Source organism: Solanum dulcamara, chromosome 9 (assembly GCF_947179165.1).
Source record: "Solanum dulcamara chromosome 9, daSolDulc1.2, whole genome shotgun sequence".
Classification (NCBI taxonomy): Eukaryota; Viridiplantae; Streptophyta; class Magnoliopsida; order Solanales; family Solanaceae; genus Solanum; species Solanum dulcamara.
In genome coordinates, this window is record NC_077245.1 from 18,142,591 (window position 1) to 18,150,897 (window position 8,307).

General features: G+C 31.0%; 1 long non-coding RNA gene across 1 annotated transcript; it reads right to left on the reverse strand.

Annotated features, from left to right (window-relative positions):
• Positions 1 to 1,474: 1,474 nt before the first annotated feature.
• On the reverse strand, positions 1,475 to 6,228 carry LOC129902564 (uncharacterized). Its single transcript, XR_008770114.1, has 2 exons — positions 6,049 to 6,228; positions 1,475 to 3,107 (listed from the first exon to the last, which is right to left on the reverse strand). It is a non-coding gene; the product is annotated as an uncharacterized LOC129902564 (long non-coding RNA).
• Between the last annotated feature and the right edge of the window lie 2,079 nt (positions 6,229 to 8,307).

The window sequence follows — 8,307 nt, forward strand, 5'->3', positions numbered from 1 at the left end:
CATACAAATGAGTTAACAGAAGCAGGATATATCCACAAAAGCAATAGTAAACATAGTAGCCCAGCTTTTATAGTTAGAAAACATAGTGACGAAAAGAGAGGGAAAAGTAGAATGGTTATAGACTACAGAAATCTAAATGTAAAGACTGAAACATATAATTACCCCATTCCAAATAAAATACTAAAAGTTAGACAAGTACAAGGATATAATTATTTTAGTAAATTCAATTGTAAGTCAGGATTTTACCATTTGAAGCTAGAAGAAAAATGAAAAGAGTTAACAGCATTTACAGTACTTCAGGGATTTTACGAATGGAACGTATTACCCTTTGGATACAAAAATGCACCAGGTAGATTCCAATGTTTTATGGATAGTTGCTTTAATAAATTAGAAAATTGTATAGTTTACATTGTTGATATTTTATTATACAGTAAAACAAAAGAACAGCACATTGAATTATTACATAAATTCTCAAACATTGTAGAAGAATCAGGGATTAGCTTGAGCAAGAAAAAAGCGAAAATCATAAAACCTCAAGATAGAATTTCTAGGAATAGAAATAGATAAAGGAGTAAAGATGCAAAATCACATAGTTACTAAGATTGCAAATTGTGAAGAGATATTAGACACTAAGAAGAAATTACAATCATTTTTAGGATTAGTTAATCAAGTGAGAGAATATATACCACACCTGGCAACAGAGTTAAAACCTTTACAGAAAAAATTGAAAAAAAGATGTTGAATACAGGTTTGATGAAAATGACAAGATACACATACAGAAGAAAAAACAACTTTGCAAGAAATTACAAAAGCTTAGATTCACAGATGAAAATAAGCACTTTATATATATAGTAGAAACAGACGCTAGTGAAATAAGCTATGGAGTAATTCATCATATTATAGAGTAAATCTATAATATCTATCATTTGTTCTAATTCTCTTAATTCATCATATGTTTGTTCTATAAGATAAATAATTTCTAGCATATCATTGAAAATATCTAAATAGATCATTTCTATCTCTGCTACTTCAATAGGTAAGCTCATTATTTCATGTATTGCTAATTGTTTTCACCTTTCACCTTGCCTTATGCATACAGCCGTATTATGGTTATTACCTTCTCAGTTCTCACCATATCTTCTATCCGTACCCTTTTTAGGTTGTGCCTTATTTCTTCATTCACAAACTGTCATTTCCTCACATCTACAAGGGGGTTTGTGCCTCAACGCCCTCCTGGCTAACAGCGACGCCCAACGATTCTTTTGGTTGTGACAGTACATGTATGTCGTCTGAAGTTCTAAGACCTTTCCTTTCTAAGTACATTTATAGCAATATATGATTTGAAATAACATGTCCATAACATCATGCCAATATGATTTAGGCTTAGTGTCTAGTGTCTGGTGAAACTAAGTATTTAGCTCATAAAGGAAATAAGAATTACCTCTTTTGTAGCTTCCAGATTAAGATCCATAGCTGCTTGAAATTTTGATAACTTTTATTAGATAAATTTTGTTTACAATGTAACTAGATAGATTTTATAGGCTTCGATGCCTTTCTAAACTAAAATCCTTCTCATTATATACACAGAGTAAGGATGTTGTCTTAATCACTATTTACATTATTATTTACACGTGTATGGACTTCGTTGAGTCCTTATCTCTAAACCTTATCTCTTAAGATTCCTTCTTATCTTCTGGGTTAGTGGACGTCTTCATTGTGGGGTCACATCGTCCTTTCTTCTTTTTCTTGTTTTCCACTTGTACTTGTCTTCATCATGTCTTCAATTATTGTAGCTTCTGGTATTACATTATTTTCTCCACCGCATCTACTGCAACTGTGGTCAGGGTATTTTTGTCCAACTATCTTGCAAAACATTGATAATAGCTCTGGTGATATAACTCTTTCTTGATTGCTCTAGTGACTGGCATAACTTCTAGGTTAAGTAATGTCATTGCCCATCTTCGTACATCTTCCATATCTTGGATCTTACCTTCGCGTTAATTGCTGTAAATTAATGTTTGGTCTCTGTCATAGTATTTCCACACATGATTGTTGTTGACAAATACACCTGCTAACTCCTGGATTGTAGTTCCTAGTCCAATAACTCTTTTGTGAGAGAAGAATTCTGAAATTTCTGGTTTTGTTATCTCTGGTTGTTCTGATATCTTGGACGGAATGGTCATATTCCTTGTAACGCCAATATTGATGACTGTAATAACTGGGTTAATTTTGTCAAACATAATTTCTACCATTGCTGAGTAACATTTTAAATAAAATAACTTGGCTTTAGTAATCCTTTTGTAATCGAGGAATTTTTGGTATAATTTTGGGAATAACTCTCTCTTTTCCTGATTGGGTATAGATTACACTAAGTAGTCCATAACCAAAATAAATTCTAATTAACTGAGGTTTTGTATCTGGTAAAGCAATAAACTTATTGTATCCTTTATTCATTTGGGTTATATATTCTTTATGTTGCTGGAATAATTCTTCATCTTGTACTGGGTTTTTGTTTAAGTAACTAGAGATTTTGTAAAGGTTCTCAATATATGATCTGGTTACATGGTTGTAGGTCTATTTTTGGGTATGTAGGCTTTCCGCATAACTGGTAACTTGAGGTGGTACACACAATGGTTGTTTTTCAATCCATGGGTTTCTATAGGGTTTTTCGAATATTTTGTTGAGGTTATGTGGTATTTGTTTTTTGGTTTTTTGAGAAGTAACTTGGGGGTTTTCTTCTTGTGATATCTCCTTCTTTGGGAGAGGAAGAAGGATTTGCATATGGTATTCATCGACCTAGAAAAGGCTTACGATAAAGTTCTACGAGAGATACTATGAAAATGTTTAGAGGCTAAAGGTGTATTTGTGGCGTACATTAGGGTGATCAAGAACATGTATGAGGGTGCCAAAAACAGGGTAAGGACAGTAGGAGGAGACTCAGAGCACTTTCTAGTTGTGATGGGGTTGCATCAAGGATCAGCTCTTAGTCCATTTTTATTTGCCTTGATGATGGATGGATTGACGCGACAAATCCAAGGTGAGTAATATCTTCACGACTAATCGCATGATTTCTTTCGTAGTAACTGAATCTTCCAATTTGGTTGTCACTACAATTTTACAGTTGAAATTATCAGTTCTAACAAAAATGTTTATGCAGATATGCTCTCAAGGAGAAAGTTCAACAACTGATGAACAATCAATATTAGTACTCATTTCAAGACAGTTATAACAATTATCAGCACAAGTTAGTGAGATCAAGGCTAACCAAAGCCAGATCGATGAACAGTTACTTATACTGGAAAAGTAAGGGTCAGAGGCTACCCAAAAGCCGAAGCTAACAATAGGTAGATTACCTATGAGTGGTAGAGTGCCACTATAATCCTACAAATCTAGAAAGTGATGAAGGGAAACACTTTAAAACCCTAGTTAACATGGTTTATATTGTAGGACTTGCAGGTACCTCAAAGAAGGAGATATCACAAGAAGAAAAATCCCAAGTTACTTCTCAAACAAACAAAAAACCAATATCATATAACCTCAAAAAAATATTTGAAAATACCTGTAGAAACCCACAGATTGAAAAACAACCATTGTATGTACCACCTCAAGTTACCAGTTATGCGGAAAGCCTACATACTCAAAAACAGACCTACAACCATGTAACCAAATCATATATTGAGAACCTTTACAAAATCTCCAGTTACATAAACAAAAACCCAATACAAGATGAAGAATTATTCCAACAATAGAAAGGATATATAACCCAAATAAATAAAGGATACAATAAGCTTATTGCTTTGCCAGATACAAAACCTCAGTTAATTAGAACTTGTTTTGATTATGGACTACTTAGTGTAATCTATACCCAATCGGAGAAGAGTTAAAGTTATTCCCAGAATTATACCAAAAATTCCTTGGTTATAAAAGGATTACTAAAAAAAAAAGGGCAGCCCGGTGCACTAAAGCTCCCGCTATGCGCAGGGTCCGGGGAAGGGCCCGACCACAAGGGTCTATTGTACGCAGCCTTACCTTGCATTTCTGCCAGAGGCTGTTTCTAGGCTTGAACCCATGACCTCCTGGTCACATGGAAGCAACTTTACCAGTTACTCCAAGGCTCCCCTTCAAAAGGATTACTAAAGGCGAGTTATTTTATTTAAAATGCTACTTAGCAACAGCAGAAATTATGTTTGACAAAATTAACCCAGTTATTACAGTCATCAAGATTGACATTATAAGGGATATGATCATTCTGGCCAAGATATCAGAACAACCAGAGATAACAAAACCAGAAATTCCAAAATTTTTCTCTCACAAAAGAGTTATTGGACTAGGAACTATAATCCAGGAGTTAGCAGATGACAGAGACCAAACATTAATTTACAGCAATTCACGCGAAGTTAGGATCCAAGATATGGAAGATGTACGAAAATGGGCAATGACATTACTTAACCCGGAAGTTATGCCAGTCACTAGAGCAATCAAGAAAGAGTTTATATCACCAGAGATATTATCAATGTTTTGCAAGATAGTTGGATAAAAGCACCCTAACCACAGTTGCAGTAGATGCGGTGGAGAAAATAATGTAATACGAGAAGCTACAATAATTGAAGACATGATGAAGACAGGTACAAGTGGAAAATAAGAAAAAGAAGAAAGGACGATGTAACCCCACAATAGATAAGAAGGAATCTTAAGAGATAAGGTTTAGAGATAAGGACTCAACAAAGTCCATACACGTGTAAATAATAATGTAAATAGTGATTAGGACAGCATCCTTACTCCGTGTATATAAGGACAAGGATTTTAGTTTAGAAAGGCATCGAAGCCTATAGAATCTATCTAGTTACATTGTAAACAAAATTTACCTAATAAAAGTTATCAAGATTTCAAGCAGCTATGGATCTTAATCTGGAAGCTACAAAAGAGGTAATTCTTATTTCATTTATGAGCTAATACTTAGTTTCACCAGACACTGAGCTTGAATCATATTGGCATGATGTTATGGACCTGTTATTTCAAATCATATATTGCTATAAGTATATCTATGTTGGCTAGATTCTCCTGTCTCTAGATGGTCTTGGCTAATTATTTCTGTTATTTCTTGTTCATTCATTTATTTCCTCTTCACTATTATCTTCTTCTGTATCTGTTTGTTCTAAATCTCCATCTTCTGTTTCTGTTAACTCATAAATAGATTCTGTTTCACTTTGTTCATATTCTATGTAATCTATGTCTATTAATTCTAAATTATCATACTGTAGTATTATATCATTCAACTCTTTTTGTTTTGGTAACTTACATTCTCTAGCTATGAGTCCTAACGTTCCACAATTATAACATTTACACATTTTTGGATGATTTGTCCTTGATGCTCCATCCACCAATTTATAGTAGTGGCAATAGAAAAGAAATAAAAGGATAAGAAAACTTGAGGGAAAAGGAAATTATAATCTTGGCCACCAAGTTCTATGACATATGTGAACTTGGGCACCAAGTTTAATGACATATGTGTATTTAGTCATCAAGATGATGTCAAATATATTGATATGCCAATGAGCTTTGATTAATTTAAAATATTTTTAAAATATCCAACACTCTCATGGTTACAATGCTATTCAAGATTCAACCCACTATAAAAATCCGCTATTCACTTGAACAATGCAACTACCCTAATATAGAGCAAAATCACAATCTATAGAGAGCAAAATCAAAACGGACAGACATTAAGCAGATGTCTTCTCCTTAAACAATTACCTTAACCAAACATACGAAACATATACGCAGTTAAACCAAGAAATGTCCAAAACAAAGGGTAAACAGCAATATATAAGCAAAACAACTTACTAAAAGGTATGGATTCGTTGAGGTAAAAAAAAAATCATTATCCCCCAAATACAGGAATTGGAGATAAAATCCACGAGTAGAGCTTCCTCGGCATAAAGAGTTCAATTGAACTATCCCAAAAAAAAAAAAAAAAAAACAGAACTCCAAAACAAATAAAAAGAAAACTAATCAATCAATGAATGGTTAGAAATTTATGAAGTGTACCTCAGATTCCAGCCCTGCTTCAAAAAATGAATGGGAAGCAGAAGAAAATACTGAAATAGCTACAACAGCTGAACCTCAGGTAAAATCCCAATTGAGTGGCCACAGAAGGAGACAGTAAAACGAACTGTCCTTTCGCTTCGCTCAAACCTGTTTTTGTCAATGAAAGGCCAATTATCAAAATTTTAGTTTTAAAAAGGGTAAAGGGTAAAACATGTCCAAATTGAACAAAAATGCTTTTGTTTATACTTTTGCGCAAAGAACTGTGATATGAAATCAAGACTTGAAATTATAAGATAAATTCGAAGTTTTGTTTAGATAAATGATTTGAAATTTTTATGTTTATGTATTTTCTCATAAATATAAAAATTCATAAATTGTAAAGTTATCAAAATTGTCTCAATTGTTTATATAATTTTACCAAATAAACAAAAATTTATAAAATTGCATTATACATTATCACAAAGCTATTCTAAAAAATATAATATTTATTGATTAAATCTTAATTAATTCAATAAAAAATAAAATTGAACATAAGTTGTAGTGGTCAAGTTGTTAGTAGCTAAGGAAATTATTTTGCAATTAATACCACAGACCACAGTGATTAGTCTTCTCCACTCATATAATGATGGAATTTTTATTATTATTAAACACTGATTTGAATGAAGTAGTAATAAATTTGATCAAAAATAATGAATTTGGTGAATATAAATGATAAACTAAGAATTGATTTGAAGTAAAAATATTTTTTATATTTGAGAGAATAATCGTTATATGAGATATAAACTGTTTTAAAAGCAATGATATGAATTACAAATTTTATTTATATATGAAACAAATGGCTAGTAGATATATATAAAATAAATATGAGTTATTTACAAAATATAATTTTGTGGGTCAATTTTTGTATCTGAAAAATTCCATATCATGATTTGAAATTTCCAAATCATGATTTTTGGTGAATTTGAGATTTCATCTCATCATATGAAATTATGAGATCAAATCAACGTAAAACTGCATGTTCAAAATGAGATGAAATCACATGGCCAAACACCTACTAAAAGTGTTATTTGTTGTTGATATTTTGATCCCAAAATATGCTCCTATTGTTATTTTTGAGTCAACATTACCATAATAAAAAGATTAATTTATTTTTTAAAACATATTCTTTTCTTAATAAAAATAGTATAATTATTAAATTTCATACATATAAAATCACAATAATTCGTTGATCTACTTTTTAAGATTTTGAACTTCTTATCTAAATTTTTGCTTCGTCACTGTATATGAACTAAATATAAACTAGTGACCTAAATATATATATTGATTCAACAACGGCATAAAGTGAGCAAACATTATGAGGTAATGAGATATTGGTATAATATTAAATTAATTTTGTTTGTATAAAATGAGGAGGAGAAAAATTTAGAGATTTGACTATGTTCCAACACTTGAACTACTTTAAAAGACATGTAGAATGTAGGTTGTATCTGGATTAGAAATTTATTTTTGTCATAATTGGTTTTGATTTTATTGTTAGAAAAATTAATGGCGGGTGTTGTGACATTTTAAAAAAAAAAATATATTTATGTTATTTTGAATTTGAGTTTTGCAAAAAACATTGGTACTAAGTAAATTTTGAAGCTTCAACGTACATGAGATTAATAGATTAAATATAGTAATAAATAACATGGTGAAAAAATATATTTAACTTTGCTCACACATAAAATATTATTCTAAATATAAGCTAGTGACCTTTTATATTTTCTTTTTACAGATTTCTTTTGTTACTTTTTGTTGATTTTTCTAATAAGACTGATATATAACAAAAGGGAAGAAGGATCAATTTTGCCTCCAAACTATTTAAATTGGATAGCTTTGCCTTTCATTATATGTTTTATCCAAAAGTATTTTCATGGTTAATTAAGTAGCTAAAAGACATCAGCACTGCTAATAAATGATTGCTTTGGTTCAAATAAAAGATAACCAATATTACCTTTGACAGTAAATAAGACACTTTTATTCTTCTTTAATAAATAGGTGCTTTTTAATCAAAAATATTGAGTTACTATAACCAAACTTTTCAACCAAATATTTTTGCAAAAACTACAACCAAAACATAACTCAATTTGTAGAAAAAAAATAAAAATAAAATTGCAATAGTATTTAGTAGCTCATATATGAAATCTAAATATCTAATTTATGATATTATGTAATTATCTATTTAGAGATATTATGGATCATTTGGTAAGATGTATAAAA